A 26,767-nucleotide genomic window follows, 5' to 3' on the forward strand; every position below is an offset into this window, starting at 1 on the left:
GCCAGATCGAGGTAGGCTGTATGGACTGCCTTTCCCTCATCAATGGCTTTGGTGACTGTTTCGAAAAAGTCAACCAAGTTTAAAAGGCATGATCTGCCTTTGACAAAGCCAAACTGGGTTGGATCCAAAGTCTGCAAATTCCCTATGTCTTTATTTATGAGGTCCATTATGATCCTCTCCATGGCTTTGCAGATAAGGCTTGTCAAGCTAATAGGCCGGTAATTTCCAGGGTCGGTGGAGGCACCGCCTTTGTGAAGTGGGACCACAGTTGCAGTGCGCCACTCCCTGGGTACGTATCCAGAGGTAAGATTTTGAATGAACAGCTGTCCTAGCTGTGGGTTTAATTCCTCATTGAGTTCGTGGAGCACACAGCCGGGGACACCATCAGGTCCCATGGATGCTGTGTTTTTTGCTTTGGAGAGAGCAGTTCTCACTTGGGCGTTGGAGATGTTTGGGGGGCTGCAATCGTTTGGTATAGATCTCTCCTTTTGGGGGGGAGGGGGGGGAGAAGTTTGCACTGAACCTGTCAGCCAGTATGTTGGCAATGTCTGTAGGATCAGTAATCTTCACACAATTTTGAACTAGTTCTGAGCATATCTGGGAGTTTCCTCCCAGGTTTCTAACATAGCTAAAGAAGGCCTTATGATTGTCTTTTGAGTCTTTAGCTATTTTTCTCTCAAAATTTGCTTTGGATGATTTTATGAGAGCTCTTAGTTTTTTACTTATAGTGATCAAGGGTGTCTTACCTTTTACGGATTTTGCTCTATCTTGTAGTAGCTTCCTCCTTTTGTTGTAGAGTTTGTTTATGGCTGCGGTCCACCAGACTGGACGCTTGCCTTTGGTACAAAGAGTCTTTATTTTGCTTGGGATTGCCTTGTCCATGCAGTCCTGCAGGTGCTGGTAGAAGGCATTTGTAAATGATTCAGCGGCTTGAGTACTGTTTTCCGCCGGCTTGGGGGCCTTAAAGGAGACCACACTAGTCTTTAGAAGTGTGAAGTCGGCTTTCGAGAAGTTCTTTACTGTGGTCTTTTTTATTTCAGGTGGGGGTGGGATGAGGACCTCCAGCGAGATTAGTTTGTGATCTGATCTCACCAGTGAGGGGTATACTTCCAGTGTTGAACATTGTGCTCCCATGTTCGTGATGATGAGATCAAGTATGTTATCTCCTCTTGTGGGGATGGTGACTAGTTGTTCCATGGCATTTGAGTTTATGAATTCCAGGAACTTTTGGGCTAGGGTGTTTGGGCTTGAGTAGTGTTCCCAGTCTATATTAGGGTAATTGAAGTCACCTAGTATGATGGTGTTTGGTGATACATTTATCCTCTAGTGTTTTCAGGAAGGCCATGTGAGGTTCCTGAGTTTGTGAGGGTGGCCTGTAACATGCTACAATTTGCAGAGCAGTCTTGCCTATGGTTAATTGCACCTGGATGGTCTCCGATGCATCGTGCGTTGCCACCAGTCTTGAGGTGTGGGTGTCCTTGATGAATATGGATACCCCCCCTCCTTTCTTGGTATTGTCCGGATTTTGGGGCTGGAACGCATGATATGAGGTAAAACCTGATAGTGCTGGGGTGCTCTCAGGAGCCTTGAACCAGGTTTCTGTCACAGCACAGACATCGATGTTCTCCATACTGAGAAGGGCCTCGAGTGCGTGCATTTTGAGATTTAGACTTCTGGCATTGAGCAGCATTACCCTTAGGTTTTTTCCTTTTTTGTGTTCTAGGGTGGTAGGTTTAGAATTTGAGCCTTGCCTAAAAAAGGCACTATGGGGGTGGCAAGAGCCTTTGCCAATATCCGGAATCCCAGGGGTGACAGGTGCAAGCCGTCCCTTGCGAAGCAGCGTGGCTTGTCCAGCATGTCATCCCAGGCAGACGGACACTGGATCTCCTTTGAATGACACCAGTGTTTAAGCCAATTGTTAAAGCTGATCATCCTATCTCTGTATTGTGGCATCATTCTTAGTGAAGGTAGGATACTGCTCAAGGTCAGGGTCATACCTGCCTGGGCTACATAATCAGAGAGCTCCTCAATGTCTCTTTTCATGTAGTCCAAGGAGGTACGTCTCAGGTCGTTTACACCAGCGTGGACAATGACTGAGTCATATTTGTACCTGCTGTTGAGAGACCCGAGTGCTTGCGTTATGTGGCGGATTCTAGCGCCCGACAGGCAGCTTACTGTGACCTTCTCCTTACTCAGTCTGGTGAGCGGGACGTCAGTGTGTCTGACTATGGAGTCACCAATGACTATTGTGTCTGGCATTGTGTTTGGCCTTAAGGGCTGTGACTACTCTGACTGTGAGGTCTATGTGTTGCAGGTGTTGTGTTCTGAGGTGGTGGTTGTTTGGGTGTCTGCTTTGGTGGCCTCTGCTGTTTTGGTAGATTTTTGATCAGAGCCTCCGAGTATGTCTTTGTAATTTTTTGTGTATGATTTGAGGTTGTGATGGTACTATGTGAGACTGGGTCTATAGTGTGTGTGGTAACCTTCTCCCCCTGACTGGTCTTGCCAGTCCTATGTTGAGAGAGCTCAGCCTCCAGTTTGGCCGTATAGTTGCATCTCTCGCATGTATTTGTGTTTTGTGGGAGGAGGAGAGGGTTGTCTGTGTACATGAGGCAATTGTAACATTGCCTCAATATTCCCAGGTTCACCAGCTGAGCAGGAGAGGACACTAGCAACTGATCCCTCGACATGCTAGAAGGAATAGACAAAAAAACTTTAAAAAAGATTCCGGGGGACGTGGGTGACCGAGAAATGGGGGTTTGCCTTTTTGGGGTACTATCTATGACAAGAGTGCCATATCAAGGTAATAAGTACTGTAGGAGCAAGTGCTAGGTTTAACAGATAGAGAATAGTCTACTTGGAGTCAAGTAGAGATGATCTTTTTAGTTATAGGATACGCTGATTAGATCAGTAGTATAGTTCGAGGAAGGTAGTTTTAAGGGAAAATTTGAAGAGTGGACTTTAGGTAGCCCGAATAGTTTAAACCTGCTTAACCGGCGCTGCCCTAGTGTGCAACAGTGGCAACTCTGTGCTAAATCGCGCTAATTCGCGCTAAAGCACGCTAAAACGCGCTTTATAGCAGGGGGCTGGAAAAGACAGGAAATGACCCAAAATGGCCAATAGACTACAAGTTACTGCCTTAAACCACTCCTCTAAGGACAAACAGGCAGCTCAGTACTCCCCACTCTCACTGGTGAGTAAAGAAACTTCCCCCTGACCAAACAAGGAAAATGGAGAAACACAGGAACCAAGACAAAGCCCAGGGATCAGCAAAATCTGGTCTCTGGAACACTAGTTAGGAAAGTATGGAAAACAAGGATATTTTTTTTTTTTCAAGTTTTTTTACAGAAAAGCAGAAAACACAATAAATGCTATGATTTTCGACTAAATGCTATCAAAAGCTAGTACACTTGAGTGTATTAGCCTATAGTTTAACTTTTAGGCAAAACTTAAACTAGCAAGTGCAGTAAACAGTTTTAGCTTATAAACACAGTAAAAACAGTGCAAACTTTGATAAAACAAGCAGAAACAGTAGTCGAAAGGCACAAAAAGTCGAAAAAGCCAAGAAAAATACTTAAAATCTGGAAAGGTAGTCTTTTCTGGTCTCTGCTGCTAGAGGAACACTGCTGGCCACCACGAGGAGCTGTGCTGAGGTGCTATCCGTACTTTGGATCTGATTTGTCTATTTGGGGCATGTGAGTCAAGTATCTTAAGGAATGTGTCATTAAAGTGGGAAACACTCTCCTGGAGGGGTAGAGTTTTTAAAATGGACCAGTTGCAGGACTTTAGGTCTGCAAGGAATAGTTGTGGGTCAAATTTCTTTTTGTTTCTGATTAGTCTATATAAGGGGGGGGTTGGAAGGTGGGCATTTATGTTTAATAATATAGGTAATTAGATGGTCGTTGGGAAGGGTCCCTGAGGTATAGTTGTTTGAATCTTTATTGGTAAGGATCCAATCAATGGTGCTCTTTTTGTAGAGTATTGCCAATTCTAGTTGGGGATAGGATATTTTGGGAAAAACCATGTAGGTTAATAGGATGTGGGGTTATATGGGTAGAACAGTGGGACCAGTCTATATTAACGTCCCCAAGTACTATGGTTTCTTGTGGGTAACTAGTGGCTAACCAGCATATGGTTTGCTCCAGGTTTTCTGTGTTCTTCCCTGGTGGGATATAGATTACTATGAGGTTGATGCATTTTTGAGTGTTTAGGCATATCTTTAGGGCAATAAGTTCTAAATTAGAGATTTTAGGAGGTTGTAATGGATTCCTAATGATATTCAGGGTATTCCTAAACATTACAGCTATTCCTCCACCCTTTTTTTTTACCCGATCAGCCCTGAAGATATTGTACCCAGGTGGGAGAATCTCTTAGTCCTTAGTGGTGGGTTTTAGCCATGTTTCAGTTAGATACAATGTCAGGGGAATGAGTAGCTAACATAGCATGCAGGTTGTGAACCTTGTTGTTAATGCTTCTTAGGTTCAGATGTAGTAAAAGTAGGGAGTCTGTAGAATTTCGGGCTATCTTAGAGGGGATAGAGTCAGGGACAGTAGTGGGACCTGGGTTAGGATGGATATCACCATCAATGGTGATACGATTTTTCAGGTGAACTAAGAATCTTTGTAGTTTGAATAGTAATTTGAGATTAGCTTTATTATTTGGTATCTTTGGGAGATGGAGGGTGAGATGCACTATTTTGGGGGATAGTGTTTTGTCAGGGTAGAGGGAAGGTGGGATAGTAATGGCAGAAAGATTAGATTGGGAGTTAGTGTAACCCTTAGGGAAGGGGATTCCTAGCAGAGTTTGGTTTTCATACCTTGTTGAAAAATAAGCAGTAAGAAGGAGTATTGTTGTGAGAGGGGTGATAGTATATGTGATTTTGGCCATGGTATAAGAAAGGGAAAGGGTAGTGGGGGGGGGGGGACTGTAGATTTTACTTTAGTAATGGAGGAGGGCCTAGAGAGTGGGAGGAGTAGTAGAGAAATTGAGGGGCCGTCGAATTTGCTAGGGGGAAGGTGGGAGGGGCTGGCTACCCTTATAAATGTAGAGGTAGTGGGGGCGGGTGGGATATGGGGGCAGGGTGAGGAGCGGAGCGAAGCCCGAGCGAAGCAAGGGCGAAGCGGAGCGGGGCATACACCGCCAGGAGTTCTCAGGGTCTTAGAGGCAGCAGTAGGTGAGTGCAATAATCAGCGTAGTTAAGTTTCAATTTTTGCTTGCAGGAATGAAGCAATTTTCAGGTAATATAGTTTTCACTTTCAAGTAATGTAAGGGTACTGCCAGGTTCCTGCCACCGGAACGCTAACCCTAGCTAGTTCAGAGATAGCAAGGCTATGAATTTTACCCTTTAAGCACTTAAAGTGGTTAACTTTTAGTTATGTACTCACCATAACTTCAGATGTTTGGGATCCATCTCGCCTACATTCTGACTGATGGGTTCGGAGCCGATCCCTCGGCTCCGACTCGGCACGCTTATGCCAAAGAGCGAAGTCTCTTATTGGCTGAGCTTACTATATCCCAGGATGCACCACTACCAGTCCCCCAGATCTAGTTTGTCCGCCCACATGCACACATGCACGCCCTGCTTATATAACATCGTCAGATGAAACAAGATAAAACAGTAGAACTCAAACCGTTCAATCTCTTCTGATCTCCAAGGCAGGGGGAAGGAGGGTGGGTATTAGGAATGTAGGCGAGATGGATCCCAAACATCTGAAGTTATGGTGAGTACATAACTAAAAGATGTTATGTGATCCTATCTCACCTACATTCTGACTGATGGGACAGCGTCCCTAGCACCTGAATCCTGGGTGGCTCACTGGAAAACACTCCTGAGTACCGTGGAACCAAATGATGCTCGCCCTTTAGATGCCACATCCAATTTATAGTGGGAAATGAAAGTGTGCGGATTTGACCAAGTAGCCGCAGCACAAATCTCCGATATAGCGAGCTTGGAATGAAAAGCTATAGAAGTCGCCATAGCTCTGGTAGAGTGAGCTTTGATAGATGTTGTAAGTTGCTTATTCGAAGAATAAGCCTGAGTTATACAATCTCTAATCCATTTGGAGATGGTAGCTTTTGTAATGGTTTTACCCAATTTACTGTCTGAGAAGGACACAAACAATTGGTCTGACTTACGAAATTGCTGAGTCCTGTCTAAATAGAAACGCAACTGCCTGTGAACATCCAATTTATGGAGAGTGTATTCTGCTTCATTGGAGAATTTTGGGAAGAAAACTGGTAGCTCCAGAGATTGTTGAAGACAGAGATTAGAACAGACCTTTGGGACAAAGGATGGATTAGGTCTAAGTGATACTCTATCCTTGTGGAAAATCAAGTACGGTGGTTTAATAGATAGGGCTTGAAGCTCTGAAACTCTTCTTGCAGAAGTAATTGCAACTAAGAAGGCAGTTTTCCAAGACAGATATTTTAAGTCACATGTAGCAGCAGGTTCGAAAGGGGGAGATGTTAATGCACGAAGCACCAAATCAAGATCCCACGGAGGCGCAGGATGAAAAACTAGGGGTCTTAACAGGCCCGCACCTTTAATAAAGGTCTTGCATAATCTGCTGCTCATCAATGGAGGACCCATGGATTCGTGGAATTTAGAGATAGCCGCCAGTTGGACTTTAATAGTAGAGACAGAAGATCCTTGATTAAACAGGGATGTTAAGAATTTCAAAACTTCTGGGATTGGAGCAGTGATAGGGTCTAAGCCCCTGAGTTGAGCCCAGATAGCAAACCTCTTCCACTTACTGAGGTACAATTTGTTAGTGGTGGGTTTGTGGGCTGAAGATAAAATGTGAATAACTTCCGGGTCTAATGTGTGACTTCTGACTAAGGTCGGAAGTGGAGGAGCCAGGCTGTCAACTTCAAGGAGTGTAGGGACTGATGCTGTCGTCCCGACTGATGGATTAGCAGATCCGGAGTTAGATCTAACATCCAAGGATCGTCCACCGCATGTTTCTTCAGGTAGGGAAACCATACCTGACGAGGCCAGTATGGAGCAATCAGTATCATTGTGGACCCCAATTGAGAAGCTTTTGAATGACTTTGGAGAGAAGTGGTATCGGAGGAAACGCATAAAGTAGCCCTGTTGACCAAGTCTGTGCTAGAGCATCCATAGCTGCTTCCCCTTGATGTGGAGTCAAGGAGAAGAACATTTCGCACTTCGTGTTTAGTGGTGTTGCAAATAGATCGCAGCACGGCGTTCCCCATCTCCTGAAAACCTGAGCTGCTACTGTTTCGTTTAGGGACCACTCGTGAGGAGAGAGAATTGTCCTGCTCAATTTGTCTGCCAATATATTTGATTTCCGAATGTGGGTCGCTACCAAGAAATGGTTGGTAGCTACAGCCCATTCCCACACCCTCATGGCCTCTCTGCAAAGGGGGTAAGATCTGGTCCCTCCTTGTTTGTTTAGATACCAGACCACCGACATGTTGTCTGTGTGGATGGCGATGATGCCCTGAGGAAGAAACTTGTGTAAGGCCTGTAGGGATAGAAGTACAGCCCTCATCTCCAACACATTGATGTGGAGAAGAGCTTCGTCTGGAAGCCAGGAGCCCTGAACTAACCTGCCCAGACAATGCCCCCCCCACCCTATCTGGGAGGCATCTTGTCGTCAGGGTAACCACTGGAGAGGGAATAACAAAGGGGCTTCCTTGATTTAGATTGGATGTCTGAAGCCACCAGCGAAGGTCCCGTTTGCATGTTTCTGTAATCATGATGTGATGATTGAGGGGAAGGTCCTGAAAGGACCATTGAGTTGACAATAGCCACTGAAGAATCCTCATGTGCAATCTTGCCAGAGGAACTAAAAGAACCGTGGCAGACATTGAACCTAAAACTTGTAGGACCATCCTGGCTGGGGCTTTGGATCTTGAAATCAGAGCTTGAACTTGGCCCTGTAAAGTTTGGATCCTTTCGGTAGGAAGAAAAACGCGCATCAATTTTGAGTCTATCTCTGCTCCTATGAACCTTATGCGCTGAGAGGGCAGCAAGACAGACTTTGACCAATTGAATGTAATCCCCAGGGAAGCACCCAGGGAGATGGTGGCTTTGAGGTTGTCCATTAGTAGATGCCTGGTGGTGGCAGTCAGGAGCCAGTCGTCCAGATAGGGAAACACTTGGAATCCAAGACTCCTCAGGTGAGCAGTCACTACTGCCAAACACTTGGTGAACACCCTGGGGCTGTGGTGAGACCAAAGGGCAGTGCACAAAATTGGAAATGACTGACTCCCAGGCTGAAGCGCAGATACCTCCTGGACGCCTGATGAATCGGTATGTGATAATAGGCGTCCTTGAGGTCTATGGAGCACATCCAAACCTCCTTCTCCAACAATGGGAGAATGGATTGTAACGTGACCATTCGGAATTTGGATTTCGTGACGGATTGGTTCAGTTTGCTGAGATCCAATATTGGTCTCAGGTCCCCTGTCTTTTTTGGCACTAAAAAGAACCTGGAGTAATTTCCGGATCCGATCTGGTCTGTGGGGACCGGTTGGATGACTCCTTTTTCTAGCAGCTTTAAAGCTTCTGCGGCCGCAATTTCCCTTTGACTAGGTGGTGGGTCCGGGATTTTTTTGGACGGTGGGGGTGAGCATGTGAATGGGATGGTGTAACCTCCGGCAATGATCCGAAGCACCCATCTGTCCTGAGTGATTGACTCCCAGGCTTTTAGGTGCTTGGCAAAACGGCACCCGACTGGCTCCGGAGCAGCACAGCCGGGCAATCCCTCATGATGTGTGGGAGGCTGAAGAGCCACGAAAGGACTCGCGGTCTCCAGAATTGCGGGGCCCTCTGCCGCCTCTGGGACGGCGTCTCCCAGAAAAATTTCCCGTCCTCTGCCTCTGGAAGGGGAATCTTCCTGCTGTTGAGGAAAAACTTACGTGATTTTCGAACCACATTTTCCCCTCCTTTAGCCTTGGGATAAGGCCGAAGGGAGTGGAATAACGGGCACCTACGGCAGATAAAGTTTTTCCCTCTTGCTCACAGCGGTAAGGGTGTCTTTAACCTTGGGTCCAAACAAAGAGGACCCATCAAAGGGAGCGTCGGCGAAGGAAGACTTGAAGGCCTCCAAGAACTGACACAAGCGGAGCCAGGCTTGTCTCCGAGAGCCACGCCTGTGCCTGCCGCTCTACCCGCCCCTTCGGCCGCATAGGAAATGAGCCTCATGGACGAGTTAGAAATTGACGTAAGGATAGCCAACTGAGAGCTAACCGACTGGGCTAGCTGCTCAGGTAGGTTACCCGAGAGGGAATCTGACAGCTCCTTGACCAGATCCCTCTGAAGCCTGGTAAAATGTGCCAAATAATTCAGAGACCTTAAAGTAAAGGCCGCTGAAGTCAGGGTGCGCTTCCGCACCTGTCCATGCTCCTAGACTCCTTATTAGGAGGATGGACGGACGTTGAAGCCTCTGCCACGTCCTGTTGTGTAGCAGATGCCACCACCATGGCATCTACAGCCACGCCTTTAGTGAGGAACTCCTTCTCGGGTGGAGCAGATAAAAATTTATTAGGACGAGAAGGGACTGGTTCCACGGTATCTGGATGTTCCCGCCCTTCGACAAACTAAATCCAGGAGCTCGTCGGCGGAGACACCCAAGAGGCGGAGGGCTGAGCCCCAAAGGCCTTGAGGAGCACTGACTCATCAGCAGAGGGGGGTTTGGATATCCAGCCGCCTCGTTGTTTGAGGATCTCTAAGATGTCTGCAAAGAGACATCATCCGAGGGCGACCGGGACCCCTCCGCATCATCAAGATCAGTGTCGATGTAATAGACTCGGGAGTCCACGTGCTTCCTCTTGCACGATCTCTTCCTTGGGGGTTCCTCCGAAGACAACTCGAAGAACCCTCAGGAGGAGGGAACCCCAATGGGGTAACCTCAGGCCCAGGGGCTCCGCTGCCTATGGACAGGGAACTGCCAAAGACCCAGTCTCCACGCCCAGGGAAGGTGCCGGTAAAGCCGGAGAGATGGTCAAGACTTGGCCAAGGCACTCCTCATAGCTCTGAAAGCCGGACCCCCAGAATCCTGGGAGTGTCCGGTCTCCGGAGCCATGATAGCAGACGGCAATCCCGCAGCCGAAGCACCGAGAGGGAGGCTCGGAACCGAAAGCATAGGTCCCGAAACATCACCCCCGGGTCCAGCCGAAGAAGTCCGTGTACCAAACTCGGACCCGAAGGCCCGGGTTGGAGTAAGGGTCGGAGCCGACCCTAAGATCTCCACCGGCTCCAACAGCACCTGCTCCGACGGAGCCGAAGTGGTTGGAGGAGGAACAGCAATGGGATGGGCATGGGCTATCGGCTCCGAAGCCAACTGGGTCGGAGCCGAAACAAATTTTTGAAAGACTGGGGACTGGAACAGTCTTTGGAGCACCCTGTCTATATCCGAATCCGACATCCTCGAGGACTTAGAGGATACTGAACGGGTTCGAGATGGCCTCTCCAACGGCCCCAAAGGACTAGGGGACCGGCTCCGAGGCGACTCGATGACTATCGGCGCCGAAGGAATACCCACACTAGTTTCCATCGGTGCCGAGGAGGACTTCGGCGCAGAGGAGGAAGTGTCTGAGCGGGCAACCCTAGTCGGCTCCGAGACCAGTGGAGCCGACGAAGGTGACCCGCCTCTCGATGCCCCAGCCATTGGCTCCGAAGCCAGAGGAGTCGAGACTGGTGGCATCGAGGCAGACCGTTCCGCCCTCGGCTCCGAAGTCCTTGGAGCCGAAGGAGAAGCCTGCCTATGTCTTTTGGCGGCCGGATCCGACGGACTGGTCGGAGCAGACGCCTTTTTCTTTTTAGTTGGAGGAGGAGAGGATGCTAGAGCTTCTTCGAAGGAGGGTTTTATTAAGCCTTTAAGAATAAGTTTATTTTTCCTCTCCTGGAGGACCCTCGAGGAAAAAGCGTGACACACGCTGCATGACTCTTGTAAATGTTTTGCACCCAAACAATAAACACAGAGAGAGTGGTCATCTGTGATTGACATTTTAAAATTACATTTGGTGCATTTTTTGAAGCCCGAAGGCCTAGGATTCTGAGACATTATAGCCAAAAAACAGTAATCCCTGACAGAAAAACCAACACTATCCACTTGATTTTCTAATCAAACTGACACTACCTAAAAATCAGTTTACAGCTGCCGATTAGGTAAACAATCCGTAACAATTAAGTCAAGGGTACTTTGAAACCCTCTAAGGTTTAAGGGGGGTTGACTGACCGGGAAGGCCCTAAGATGAAGGAGGCCTGAAATCAAATCAACGCCCAATCACACTACAAAGTTCTCACAAAACTCCAAACACACCACAAAGTGAAGAATAGCCGTTAAAACAGCTTTTATGACAAGAACAACAAAATTCTGACAGAAAAAAGTTAGTAAATAAATACTACTCAGCTCAGCCAGCTCGAGACCACGTCTTCGCAAGTTAGCGGCAAACGAGATCTGGGGGACTGGTAGTGGTGCATCCTGGGATATAGTAAGCTCAGCCAATAAGAGACTTCGCTCTTTGGCATAAGCGTGCCGAGTCGGAGCCGAGGGATCGGCTCCGAACCCATCAGTCAGAATGTAGGCGAGATAGGATCACATAACATCTTGTAGTTTTAAGGATGCGAGTACTGGTCTGTGCGTTCGCACTAGTTTGTAGTCCAGGTAGGAGCGTTTTGGGTCTTGGGAGCCACACGTTGGTTAGTTAGAGTGGGGGGCTTCCTTGAGGCAGGGAGATGCGACCGGGCAGGAGGACAAGGCAGTACCTGTTGTAATCAAGTAGGCATTCCAGAGAGAATATATAGTGACAACGGAACACACTTTGTAAACCAAACTATACAACAGCTAAGTAAGATTTTTGGTATTTCTCTAAAAAAAAATTCACTGTGCTTATCATCCTCGGTCTGCAGGGTTGGTCGAAAGACATAATGGTATACTTAAAAGTAAACTGAGGAAACTGATGGCAGAAACTGGGAAAACCTGGCTGTACTGTTTACCCCTGGCACGGTTGAATATGAGAACAGTTCCCTCAGGAAAAGGGCTGACCCCATATGAGAAACTGTATGGGAGGGCGTATTATACACCTCAAGGGAAACCACTCATGCCTTCAGACCAGGAAGCTGATCTTACATTAGCTGAATATATGAAGAAGCTGTTAAATTCTATCTGTTGCAGTCTAATTCTGTTCAGGTTCAGAGCAGACTAAGACACCGGAAGTAACAGTGACTCCAGGAGACTGAGTGTGGATCAAAATCGTGAACAGGAAGAAATGGGCATCAAAGTGGGAAGATCCCTACCAAGTGCTTCTTTCAACACCGACTGCAGTCAAGATTGCAGAACGAGCTTCGTAGATCCATCCGACACACTGCAAGTTATGGAGAAAGTTCAAACTGGGTAAAGGTCTTACCTCTCCACCGGGACCCTAAGCACAAAAGTCTGGCTACAAAGGGGGGCAGAGCAATAGGAACTGCTCCGTCTCAAACCCAGTGAAGCAATCATCGGTGCTAAGGTCCTATAGGGAAGAGAATAAGATCAAGAAAACCCCAAACATGAAAATGATTGCACCAGAGAAGAGAATCGAATTCAATCCTTTTGGGAAAACCGAAGAAAACAGAACACTGAACGACAACCATTTCCACAGAAGCATTGTGTGGCAATTTTACTGACTTATTGTGGTCATTGTTTTTCTGCTATGGCCGTTTCTCTTCTCCGCCACGTTTACTGAACCTAGCAAGCGTGCAGTATGGCATCCCGCCTTCAACACATATCAGGCTATCAAGTACACATATGCAGATACCTTTAATGTTTCAAATTGCTGGATCTGTGCAGCTATTCCCACTTCATATGATGGTCTTGCCAGTGACAGCTAGTCCTTTACCTACTGACAACTATTCAACCACCCTCTTTAATACTTCTGGGGGATTGTGTAAACAAATACATTCGGTGTGGACTGTAGCTCTAATTTTAGCATACCGACAGCAAAGCATTTTATGCCTAAAACAAAAGGGAATAAAGAAAGTTGGTTTGAGTAATTGCACTATAACAATTCAGAGAGTATGTGCCGTTACTAATTACATAGCTTTACAGTCGATTAATGTTACGGCACGAGACAGGTCTATGTCCTATTCAGCGTGGTGGGCCTCTGTATCTGCACCATTCAAGACTTATACAGATTGGCAGACCTGTAATGTGACTGGAACGATGTTAGGGCCAAAGGAGGTATGGATCTTTGAAGATAGCCCTACAATGACAAATTACTCACAACTCTCACGTCTTAAGTTAGAGTTAGATGATGTGTTCTCTCAAATAGTGTTTAATAATAATGTTGCCACTAACATTTCCACTATGCTCTTGGAAGAAGGGTTGTATTTTATTTGCTGTAGAAAAACATATAAATGGCTACCAGGAAACTGGTCTGGTAGTTGTTTTTTGGGCTACCTGGTCCCAGCTATATGACACGTGTCAGCCCTACCCCAAGGGAAGATCCGGAACGTCCAAGAGGTCAAGAAACCTCCTAATCCGGTAGGCCAGATCGATGCATCGTGGATATATCATCATGATCCGGCTCACATCAGTGACAAAGGACTGTCCCACATGGACCTCGGTGATGACGTTATATCATGGGCCGGCATAATACCTCAGTACGGAGCAGTAAAATCGATTTGGGAACTGAGAAAGTTGTTCAAGCTGCTGAAACACTGAGTAATGCAACCTTTTCTGCCTTGGAATTGGTGACAGATGAACTGACCGCTATGAGAGCAGTAGTACTTCAAAACTGTATGGCTCTGGATTTCACCCTGGTGGCAAAAGGAGGTACTTGTGCTTTAATCCAGGAGGAATGCTGTTCATTTATTCCAGACAACGAACACGAAATAAATAGCCATCTCAAAGTAATCCAGCAAGTATCTGCCTTGACCAAGCCAGATCAAAACCTGTTGACAGACTTTTTCCAGAGATGGTTTGGGGGATGGGGCAGTTGATGAATCTGCTGATCGCCATTTGTGTTGGAGCAGCGATATTGAGGTTTTGTGGATGGTGCTGCGTCCCCTGCATGCGTGGACTGGTAAAAAGCACTATAGATGCCTCAGTCTCAAAGACCTTGTACCAACAAAGTACTGAATATGAAGAACTACTAAAATTGGAAGCGGAAGAACTACTAAAATTGGAAGCGGAAGAACTACTAAAATTGGAAGCGGAAGAACTACTAAAATTGGAAGCGGAAGAATTGTTTTCTTGAGCCTGAGCCGAATGACTCTGACTGCAAGGCCCTGGATGGAAAGAAATAGACTTGTTTTAGACTCATTAAACAATAAGAATAAAGTATTAAAAGGGGGGAAATGTTAGAGAAATGTGCAAATTGTATAGTGTACAATTCTGCACCTAAAGGGTTAAGAGTTAATACATTTATTCTATGTAAAATGTGTAAATACTGGTGGTCTCTGTAAAAGCTGCTGACACCTGAAAGTCTGTTGTTCTTGCTATGGAATGTTGAGATAGGGGCCTCACAATGTTGTGTCAAGAAGAGACAGTTAAAGGACCATTACTCAGAAACTGGGTTTGACAGGGCAAGCCCTGTGGTCAAGCTAAATTCTGAGAGATGTTTTTGTAAGTCAGCAATTATCTGATAAGCACCTGCTGTGTACGTGCAAAGAACTGTATAAAAGCAGTAGGCTGAGCTATTGAAAATCAGACAAACCTTGTACCTACATGCTTTGTCTCCTTGCTGCAAGTAATAAAGGATGCCTTGCTGAACCTTACGTGAATTATCTTTGTATTTTCTTTAACAGAAGCAAATAGAGTAAAAGAAGCTAATAATTAAGGACCAGAGAACATTTAAGTTTAAAGGAACTAAGGGGTTTGACCTTCTCAAATGATCTTTGTATTGGGTAGAATGAGCTAATGAGATGTGACTGGGAGGAGTATCCCTTATCAAATTTACAGCAGGGGTGGGCAACAGCAAAAGCCACAAACTATACAAAATTTCAACCACAGATCAGCAATTATATAAATGAAGACAGAAAAGGAAATAATTCAGTCAAACAAATAAATAAAAACAGTGCAGTAAACTAGTGCAGAACTGTAAAATGCCATGCTGCATTGGCCAGGAATCTAACCTGGGCCTCCTGCGTGGCAGCCGAGAATTCTACCACTGAACCACCAATGCTGATTTTGTTCAAAAGGAAAATGCTAGAGGCACAGAAAAAAAAAAAAAAAAGCACAGGAGTTTGCTAGAACCACCAGGATTATGCTGAAAATGAACCAGAGACCGATTTGTGAGCTGGATATCAACAAGAAAATCAGAAACTCAGAAATTAATGAATAAATGTGGGATTACAAAGCATCAATTACAGTTGGGAAATATGGCTCAACAAGAAAGCCTGGAAATATTGCACTTTTTTTTTTAAACTTTAGGGGACTCCAAAGAATATGCCTTACTTCATGCCATAAACGTTTAGAACACTACGGGGTGGGGGAGGGGAGAGATAAGAGCAAAACTGCTTTACTTAGAGTTAACAATACTCATATAGAACATCACATATACTACATGTACAAGTAAAGCTTTCAGTTATTTGTGTGTAATTGGGATACTAGAGTAAACAGGTGTCCCCTTTTCCTTCTTTCTTCTTGTTCAGTTTTAAGAAACACAGGCATCGCAATGTAAAGAGAAAAGAAAGCCTGGACAAGAGCATAACATAACTAAAAAGTCAATATGCTTTTTCTTACTTTTATGTAGGGGAAATACTGGACTAAGGCACTTGGCTTGATCCAATAAGTTTTAAAGGGGAACCAAGCAAATAAAGACACTGAATGTAATGACAAGTTTTTCTCCAGCATATATACTCACAGAGCAACAGGAGAAGGTCCTAACCAAAGGCAACTCTGTATCTGGATCTCATATTTCTATGGAGACACACTCATCAATCATTAGCCCCCTTTTTCACCATTTTTTCTACACGGGGGTCGGGGTATCATGTTAACTGTCGCCAACTCTCTCGATTCAGTGCCACACTCCTGCCTTCAACACTCATGCCCAATTGTCGCAGATCTTTCACACAATCCATCCACCTCTTTGGTGGACGTCCTTGCTTCCTCTTACCTTCTTCCTATCTGTCCCAAATCTTCCTCAACAGATTGTCCTCTGCTTTTCTGTACATGTGGCCAAACCACCGTAATCGGTTCCCTTTGATCTTTTCTGCAATTGGAGCTAGGTTTGGCTTCTGCTCTTATGTCCTCATTTCTTCATCATGTCCCAGTGTCCATCCTACCACCTTTCTCAGGCACTTCATTTCTATCACCTCTAGCTTCATCTGTACTGCCTTTACTGCCCAGGTTTCTGTACCATACAGTAGTACTGGTCACATCACAGTCTTGTATACCTTGCCTTTCAGTTTCTTTGGCAGTCTTCTGACAGACTACACCTGATACCCTATGCCAGTTGGCTGCAGCTTTGACCTCTTCATTCATACTACCCTTCTCCTCAACCACCCCACCCAGATACTTGAAGCCGTTTACCTGTTCCACTATCTTCCCTTCTATCTCTATTCTCAGCTTCTTCTGATCGGAGACACACTGATACAGCCATTGAGAGGATCTTCTACAACTGAGAGAAAAAAACAAAAACCTGGTGTAAAAGCAGAAGCATGGACTGTACCATGCGTCTTAGCATGGATAATTAGAAGTTATGTACCTACCATAACGTTCCATGTTAGTTGTCTTCTCTCGCCTTCTTTCTTGCTGGATGGGTTCGGAGCCGATCCTCGGCTCCGACTCGGCACTTGCTTTAGCTCGAGAACTCCTTTTACCAGCTCGAGGCAACCCTATATCCCATGATGCAAGGCGGAACTACCTCAGATCTCGTTTGGCAGCTAACTGACCCTGCTAAAGACTATCCTAACATAATTAGGAACCATGGTTCCTAAAAGAAGTCCTCATAACAATGCTGCAGAGGAAGCAATCTAATAGGAACTCTCCAAGATCTGTCCAGGCCAGGGGGAAGGAGGGAGGGACGAAGAAAGAAGGCGAGAGAAGACAACTAACATGGAACGTTATGGTAGGTACATAACTTCTAAATGTTAAGTTGTCAATCTCGCCTTCATTCTTGCTGGATGGGACCGCGTCCCTAGCACCTGTATCCCGGGTGGCTCAATGGAACAGACTCTTGAGAACTGTGGAACCAAAACTGGCCCTATCTCTGGAGGCCAAATCCAACTTGTAATGAGACACAAAGGTATGAGGGTGGCCCAAGTAGCTGCTGCACAAATAGTGTCAATGGGAAGTCTATCCTGAAAGGCTACAGAAGTGGATAGACTCCTGGTCGAATGTGCTTTTGGCTTAGAAGACAGTTGTTTGCCCCGAGAGAGTACACATAGGAAATGGTGGAAGTCAACCACCTAGATAAGGTCACTTTAGAAACTGCAAGACCTAACCTGTTTTCTGCATAGGAGACAAACAATTGGTCTGATTTTCTAATTTGTTTAGTCCTATGCAAGTAGTACCTGAGCTGACGATGGACATCCAAAATGTGCAGCTTCTGTTCAGCTCTGTCAGAATAGTTAGGAAAGAAAACTGGTAGATCTATAGATTGGTTAATATTGGTTTGAGATACAACCTTGGGAAGAAAGGAAGGGTTAGTTCTTAACGAAACCCTATCCTTATGAAAAACCAGATAAGGTGAACGAATACAGAGGGCCTGAATCTCAGAAACTCTTCTTGCAGAAGTAACAGCCAGTAAAAATATAGTTTTCCACGTCAACAACTTCAAAGAACATGTAGCAGACGGTTCGAAAGGAGGTAGAATTAGGGATGCCAACATTAAGTTTAGATCCCACTGCGGAGGAGGATGTTTCACAGGCGGTTTTAGGAGAAAAACTCCTCTCAAAAAGGACTTGCATAACCTATGAGACATGATGTTATTGTCATGCAAGCCAACATGATACTTGGAAATAGCAGCCAGTTGTACTTTGACTGTAGATGACGATGATCCTGAATGAAAAACCTCCGCCAGGAAATCCAAAACAGAATGTACAGGAGCAGTAAAAGGATCAATATTTCTGGCGTTTGCCCAAATTGAAAAACGTCGCCACTTGCTAGCATAAATAGTTCTAGTGGACGACTTCAAAGAAGACACTAAAATATCTCTGACTGAGTCAGAAATCATTGGTAGCCTGGCTAGGGAAGGAAGTGGAGCAACCAAGCAGTGAGGTTGAGAGAATGAATGGCCCAATGCTGCTGACCTGATTGGTGGATCAAAAGATCCGGAACTGGGTCCAGATTCCAGGGCTGCACCAGAAGATGATGCTGTAGAGACGGAAACCAAATTTGTTGAGGCCAATATGGAGCAATGAGGATCAATTTGGCTCTCAAAACGGTGGCTTTCTGAATGACTTGTGGAATCAATGGAAAGGGAGGAAAAGCATAAAGAAGTCCCCGAGGCCAATCCTGGGTTAGAGAGTCTCTCAAGGGTTGGCCTGGAAGGGGAAATAGTGTGAAGTAATCTGGGCACTTGCTGTTTTGAGGGGTAGCGAAAAGATCGCAACAAGGAGTGCCCCACTTCAGAAAAATCTGATCCACTACAGATTGATTGAGAGACCACTCGTGAGGCATCAGAATAGATCTGCTTAGCATGTCCGCCAATAGGTTGGACCTGCCGGGGATGTGCGTTGCTATCAGAAACCGCTGAGAAGAGATCGCCCATTGCCAAAGTCTGAGAGCTTCTCGACATAACGGATAGGACCTGGTTCCGCCCTGTTTGTTGATGTACCAGACCACGGACATATTGTCCGTCTGTACTGCAATAGTCCCCGTGGGAAGAAAGTCATCGAGGGCTTGCAACGTTAAAAGCACTGCTCTCATCTCCAGGACATTTATGTGCAGATGGTATTCTATGGGTTGCCACGTCCCGTGGACCATCCTGCCCTGATAATGCCCCCCCCACCCGATCAGAGAGGCATCCGTGGTGACGGTGGCAACTGGAGGAGGGGGAATAAAGGGTCGGCCCTGATGAAGAAGAGGGGAAGATATCCACCATCGTAGATGAGCCCTGCACGACTGTGTCACCAAGATTTCGTGTCTCATAGGAAGATTGTGGTACGACCACTGCGTGAATAACATCCACTGCAGGCGAGGGCTGTGGAAGCGAGCCAGTGGAAGAAGAACAATGGCCGCAGCCATTAGGCCTAGAACTTTCAAGACAAACCTGGCTTTGATCTTGTTGCTTAGTAACAGAAGCTGAACAAATTTCTGGATGTCCAGAATCCTTTGATCTGTTAGCCTGGCTAACATTTTGACGGTATTTAACTCTGCGCCTATAAAGGTGATAGATTGGCAAGGCAGCAGAGAGGATTTTTCGAAATTTACCGAAATTCCCAGTTTCTTGCAAAGCTGTAGGGTGTAGTCTCTGGACCGAAGAAGCTGATGCTTGGTGGTGGCGGAGAGGAGCCAGTCGTCCAAATAAGGAAACACCTGGAATCCTCGACGTCTCAGGTGAGCTGTGACCACTGCCATGCATTTGGTGAACACTCTGGGGGCTGAAGTGAGGCCAAAGGGCAGTGCTCTGAATTGGTAATGACTGGCTCCCAGCCGAAAGAGGAGAAACCTTCTGGAGCGTCTGTGAATCTTATAGTACGCATCCTGAAGGTCTACAGAGCACATCCAGTTGTCCTAGCCCAGAAAGGGCAGAATGGATTGCAGCGTGACCATCCGGAATCTTGCCTTCATGACAGACTTGTTTAGTCTGCTTAGGTCTAGTATCGGTCTCCAATCTCCCGTCCTTTTGGGGACCAAAAAGAATCTTGAGTAGAAGCCGGATCCTACTTGGTCTGCCGGCACTGTCTGGATGGCTCTTTTTTCCAGGAGTTTTGAAACCTCCTGTCTTGCCAAATCCCTTTGACCGGGTGAGATGTCTGGAAGGGATTGTAGAGGTACGGGAAACCTTTCGAAGGGGATTTTGTAACCCTCGGATATGATCGACTGTACCCACTTCTCTTGAGATAGGGATTGCCAGGCTACTGGGTACAGTGAAATTCTTCCCCCGACTGCCTCCAAGGGTGGACAGTCGGGCAACACCTCAGGGATGCTGAAAGGGCTTCTCAGGAAGAGATTCCCTGTTGCCCTGGTTCTGATGGGCGGCGTCTATTATTGTTGCCCCCTCTGCCTCTGGGGGTAAACTGACCACGTGTGTCCGGTGTAGCTCCTTGGGCTTTTCGGAACCACATCTTCCCCCCCTTCTGACCCTTGGGATAAGGTCTAGAAGGAGTGGAAAACTGGACTCCAATGGCAGAAAGAGTTTTACCGTCCTGCTCACATCTGGTCAAAGTATCCTTCACCTGAGGTCCGAACAAGGCCGAACCATCAAAGGGGGTGTTGGTGAAGGACGCCTTAAAGGGGTCTGCAAAATTACACAGCCGCATCCAGGCTTGGCGCCTAAGAGCAACACCTGTGCCTGCGGCCCTGCTCGCTCCATCGGCCGCATAAGATATGAGCCGCATGGAGGAGTTAGAAATGGAATTCAGGATAGCAAGCTGTGAGGCAATCTTTTCCTGAGCCCCAGCAGCAGAAGGATCCTGGACTACTTCTCCCAGTTCCTTGAGAATATCTCGTTGAAGTCTGGTGAAGTGACAAAGGTAATTCAGCGAACGCATAGCAAAGGTCGCTGAAGAAAACATCCGCTTTCCATACCTGTCCATGGTCCTAGAATCCTTATTAGGAGGATGGACAGGTACTGAAGGATCCGCCAGTTCCTTCTTAGTGGCCGCAGCCACCACCATAGCATCCACAGAGACACCTTTGGAAAGGAACTGTTTATCCGAAGGGGCCGTGATGAACTTGGATGGTCTCCTGGGGACAGGTTCCACAGAATCTGGAGCCACGCCTTCGAGCCACTACCTGCATGAGTGGGTCGAAGGCGGAGACACCCAGGAGGTGGAGGGTCGGGATCCAAAGCCTCCAGGTATACCGACTCATCCTCGGAGGGGTCAATGGAGGCCAATTCCCCTCTGTTTAAGGAGCTCAAGGATGTCTGAAAAGGAGACATCCTCAGAGGGGACCGGGGAACCCTCCGACTCATCTAAGTCGGTATCAGATGTAGTAGACTCGGGGGAGTCCGTGTGTTTCCTCTTACACGTCCTCTTCCGAGGGGGTTCCCCTGCAGGATCAGGAGAAACCTCGGAAGAGGAGGAAATTCCCAGTGGGGAAACCTGGGGCGATGGATCCCTGGGCCTGAGAGCAAGAGGCATCTGCAGGCACTGATGAGGGAGGAGCTAGAGGGACGGACTGCTGACCTGGCTCTGAGGCCAGGACACTCCTCATCACCTCAAAGGCTCCTCTCCCCGGGAGACCAGAACACACCCGCTCCGAAGAAACAGGAATGGTCGGCTCCAAAGAGAGAGAAGGCTCCGAGGCCGATGTCTGTGCCGAGCTTACCAGAGCCGAAGCCCCGAGAGGGAGAGCGGGGTCGGACAAGGGTCCGATGCCACTAGCCCCCTCGGAGCCGACAGTGGAAACCCGATGACCGGATCCTTCCAAGGAAGGTCTCAAGGAAGAGATCGGAGCCGAGGACGACGGAGCCGAAAGATGTATCTGCTCCGGCATCGAAACAGTCACTGTCCCAAGAAGCTCTGGCTCCGAACTCTGGTGTGGAGTCGGAGGAGGAAGCTCAATGATAGGGGTTATAGCCGCAGTCTGTTGAGACGGGCTATGGAGCATTTGGGCCAGTGCCTGAGACTTCAACAGCCTGCTTACCACCCTCTCCAAGTCGTGGTCAGACAGCCTGGAAGATCTCGAAGAACGGCTCCGATGGCTCCGCTCCGATAAAAGAGGAGACCCCGGAGCCGAGTGAATACTCATAATAGAAGGGGACCGGGATCTCTTATGGGTCGAAACCATCGGAGCCGAAGTCCCTTGAACTCCAGATGGAGCAGAGGATATCTCGGCTCCGATGCTGGATAAGGTGTCGGCTCCAGCCGGAGCCGACAAGGCCACCGTAGTCAGGGTATCGGAGCCGGCCGGCACCGAACCCACTACTTTAGAAGAAACAGTATCGACTCCAGCCGGAGCCGATGTCGGCTCCGACGGAGCCGAAGCCACCGGAGGAGGCTTGGACACTGTAGCCTGAGCCTTCGGTGGCTTATGAGGTTTTCCTGACTTAGGAGGAGAACCCTCAGGTTTAAGTAAACCTCGGAGGATAAGTTTGTTCCTCCTTTCCTGCAGGACTCTCTGGCTAAAAGCACACAAGAAGTGTGACCGTCTGTCAGGGACATTTTCTGACAGCACTGGTCACACTTCTTGAAGCCTGAGACCTTGCCTTCTCTAGACATCCTAAAAAGGATGGACACAAACAGTCCCCACAAACACACAACTTAATCCCTACACAAACACACAGGAAGGGATAACCAGGGGGGAACTAGGCCTGACTAAATTACTGTAACTTAAACTTATAAAACTTTACAAAAGGACTGAAAAAGAGGGAAAGGGTAGGACTGTAACTAGATTACAGACTAAACTGACGCTCAAAAAGGGAAATAAACTCCTAACTACACTTTTCTTATTTTACTAAGAAAAACTCACCTCAGCTGGCAAAGGAGACCTCTTTCGCTAAGCGGCAAACGAGATCTGAGGTAGTTCCGCCTTGCATCATGGGATATAGGGTTGCCTCTAGCTGGTAAAAGGAGTTCTCGAGCTAAAGCAAGTGCCGAGTCAGAGCCGAGGATCGGCTCCGAACCCATCCAGCAAGAATGAAGGCGAGATTGACAACTTAACATCCTTTATTACATGTCAATTCAAGCCAGTGAGAGTAGCCGTCAATCTGGGATAATTGTTCCTATTAGGAGGGTTAGGTTACACTTTCATTATTTGAAAAAGTACATAGCTGCAAGTTTGTATTAAGTTAACAAGTTATGGAGACTTGTTTTGCGAGTGTTTTCATTAAAGCAGAAAGTCTACATTCAAATGGTTATGGCATGAAACTGTATAAAAGATCAACCTGACAAACATTAGTATATTCATGCAACACAAAAGCTGAAACTAGACATTTGAAAAATGTGTTATACATAACGTGGGAATAACTTATGACAATTTCCATATTTTAAATGTGATCGTGCATATACACAGAAAAGAAAGAGAAGTGAACTATATTAAAAAATGCAGAGGGCAAATAGCTATGCTACAGGTGACATCTGGAAAGAACTGAGCATGTGAATTTGGTAACAAAGGGATTTCAGAACGGTTATTCAGGAGTATTTATATTAATAGCTAGAGGAGTGCCAAAAGTGACACTGGAAGAAAAAAAGCTAATAACAGTAGACTTTAGTAGTAAGGTGCTATTGGCAACAGAAGAGGATTACACTGGCATGTATTTATATTTCACCCAAATCTGTTACAGTACAGCTTAAGAAAATTCTGGGAGAAATAATCAGCTTTCAGCAGGGGTTACTACTTATAGGTGGGGACTGGAATTTGATTTGCAAACAGTGAGAATGTATTGTTAGGGGGGGGGACTAAAAGGGAAAATAAAACAAGGAGAGATCCTTGAGAACATTTATGAAAATATTTGGCATGGAAGATGTGAATTCAGTAGTAGGAGCTCGGAGAGAATTTAAATATTCTTCCCCAAGAGACAAAAACTGGGCTAGGCTAGACAGAAGTTGTATTTCACAGAAACTTGTGCATTTAATTCACAGCTTTGATATGAATCCAATAACTATTTCAGATCATGAACTAGTAGTACCTAAAATAAAAACACAGGGTAATGAAATAAAAAAAATGACACTGGCACTTCCCCAACTATATGGAAAATGGAGAGGAATTGAAGAATGGGCAGCGGAAATTATTCACAAATTACTAGGAAAGATAGAAATTTCTTCAGAAAATATAGCTAGAGTGTGTGATAAAATGAAAATGAAGCTTTAAAATAAGGTGGAAATAAGAGTTATGGTTAAGTCGTAACAAGAATTATTCAGAGTGGGACTGAAGTATTGCAAAATAGGGGGAATCTCACAGAAGAGGAAGTGCAAATGCAGCGTGCCAAGGAGAAAATAAGGGATTATCTTGAATAACATGCACAAGTTTAAAAAATACTGTAGTTAAGCAACTGTTTGATGAAAGCTTTTGAGCTCTGGAGTTATCACAACAGCTCAAGCAACAAAAAGTTTAATTGTTGTTGCCAAGCTTTGGGAGCATAGAACAAGGAAAATAACCAGAGATCCTGTAGAGGTATTAGAAATGTTTCAGAAATTGTCTGAAAATCTGTACAAAGAAGAGAACTGTGGAAATAAAAAAAGAGTTCAAATGGAAACGTTTATGGAATTAAATATGCCAAGGTTACAGCTATATAAGACTCACTAACAGGATAGGAGGAGACAAGAAAAATGGTGATACATAACCAATCTACAGGAAAGCCTTCAGGAATAGATGGTACTTCTGCAGACAGTTGATAACTAGGAGGGAAAGTGATAAAGATCTGGAAAGGAGAAGCACCAACATCCTGGAAGAACACTGTGGTGCTGCAATATTTAAAGATGGTAAAGACCCATCAGATCCAGCTTCATACTGGTCCATTCCCTCAGATCCAGCTTCATACTGGTCCATTTCCATTCTAAATCATGACTATAAAGTATTTATTATCTAGAATGGCTGAACAAAAAGCAAAGGTGATGCCAAAATTGATAGATATGGATCACTGAGATTTTATGGAGAGGAGGCAAATATTTTACATTAAAAGAACGACCCATCCAGATGGAAGCAAACTGTAAGAAAATTCCACTGTTGGTGGATGACAGAGATGCAAATTAGCAGGATGTATGAAGGATTGGAGGCAAAAATTAAAGTTTGTGGGGGAATCCTCTTTGATAAGTTCTGTTTGAGCAGGGGAATCAGGAAAGGATGTCCTCTCCCCCTTTGTTAATGGGGTAATATTTAGAACTACTGGCAAAAAAAAATAAAGGGACTCAGAAATTCAAGGATGTAATTGATCAAGAAATGTTGGCTTTATTTGCAGAGGATATTAATTTTGTACCCAATAAAACCAGAAAAGGACATTTCAATACAGTAGAGCATTCTGAGACAGTTTCAGGACTTTTCAGGATACAAAAATTAATGAAGATAAAACAAAGGCACTAGCTGTAAACTATGTACCTACACAAAAATTGCTTCAGCAATTCTCAGTTTTAATAGGATATGATAAAATGAAGTACTTAGAAGTATGGAATCAAAATTATTCTGTTATGGCAGCTAAGAATATGTGGGAAGACACTAAACAAAAAGATAACACAAAAACTAAGAAATTGGAAGCTCTGTTTTATGGCTAGCAAGATACAACCAATATTTTAATCCCTTTAGTTTTTACATCAGAAATAATTTATCAACCAGATAGAGAGTTGAAGGATTTCATCCGAGTGGGAAAGAGGGCAAAAATAAAGTGGGATAAGCTGATCCTTCCAACAGAACAAGGTGGTTTGGGATTTCCTGATTTGAAGCAGTATTTCAGAGCTACACAGTTAAGTATCCTAACACCTGCAGAAAAGCTATACTTCAAAGTGGAAATGGATGAGGATGAAGAAACGGGGCAGAAGCTGCAGAAATAAGGAGAGACTGGGACTTTGGATGCAGATCCTCAAGGAGAACAGTAACCATGCAGAACATTCAGAAAGTAGCAGGGAAAAAAAAAAGTGTTCCAATGACTAAGCCAACACGAGAAAGGAGATCCTGATGATGGGGATGATTGCAATTAGGGGTACAGAGAATAAGCAAGAGGGGGCTGGCACTTACTGGATAAAACTAACAAAGGAGCCAAGATATTGGAAGAGGCCAAGAATTCATTTGGACTGCAGACTAGACATAAAATATACTCAGATATCAAGCAAATAGGGGAACGCAAACAGAAAGGAACAGGGGGATCCCAAGTAGGGGAAAAGAAAACAGCACTGGCATAGGTTTCAATAGGAAACAGAAGCTGCATTTTTTTTAAAAGATAGTGGGGCATATAAAATAATATACGAAACCTACAAGTATCAGAGGAGGTTAGAAAGGATAGGGAACACAGACCGAATCCAAAGAAACAATGGATAAGCAATTCACAAAAAGAATGGGAGGATATATGTATGCAACAAATTCTAGAAGATTTAAAATCTTTGCTTGAAGTGCTTGCACAAGTATTTTTATACCCCATGCAGACTTCAAAGAATTTTTCAGGAGGTAAATTTCAAATGCTGGAGGTGTGATAGGAAAATATAGGTTACTGGAACATATTATTTTGAGTGTGTAATGAGTTGGCAGACTTTGAAATGAAATCAAAGTCTATACCAACTATACCGCAAGTAGTGACTAACTGATAAAAGAACTGGAATCTGAATCGGCAAGAGCAAATTACATAGAAAATGGGAATTGTGGGAACAACACATGCAGAATAATGTTTTCTATGATGAATGAGGTTTAAGGGAAGGTAGAACTGAATGAGCTATGCAATGTTGGACTGAATGATTGTATAGAAAAGTTTTGTATAATATTTGCAAGTGAAAATATGTCAATATGGTTTGTTTCCATTTAAATAAAACGTATGATTGCCAATGGACACAGGTTAAAGATATTTTTCATTTAAAAAAAATGCAGAGATTATCTCTATTTGGTCCTAAGGATAAGCATGAGTGTGTATGTGGGGGACAGCAAGTAAAATAAGTTTCAGCAGATTACTTTCTTGTGCACTGTATGGTTCGGATCTTGTGCACTGTATGGTTCGGATCTTAACTAGAGCAAGTGGTAATGATGATTAATTTATTTTTCAGATATTAGGAGAGACCACTATGTAT

General features: G+C 45.3%; 1 protein-coding gene and 1 non-coding gene across 4 annotated transcripts in view; both read right to left on the reverse strand.

Annotated features, from left to right (window-relative positions):
- Positions 1 to 26,767, reverse strand: part of ELOVL7 (ELOVL fatty acid elongase 7) — a 1,867,033-nt gene that overhangs the window by 1,802,023 nt on the left and 38,243 nt on the right. The gene's annotated exons all lie outside the window — the stretch shown is intronic.
- On the reverse strand, positions 15,062 to 15,132 carry TRNAG-GCC. The gene has a single exon. It is a non-coding gene; the product is annotated as a tRNA-Gly (tRNA).

Source organism: Protopterus annectens, chromosome 2.part2, assembly GCF_019279795.1.
Source record: "Protopterus annectens isolate FY-2018-M chromosome 2.part2, PAN1.0, whole genome shotgun sequence".
NCBI lineage: Eukaryota > Metazoa > Chordata > Ceratodontiformes > Protopteridae > Protopterus > Protopterus annectens.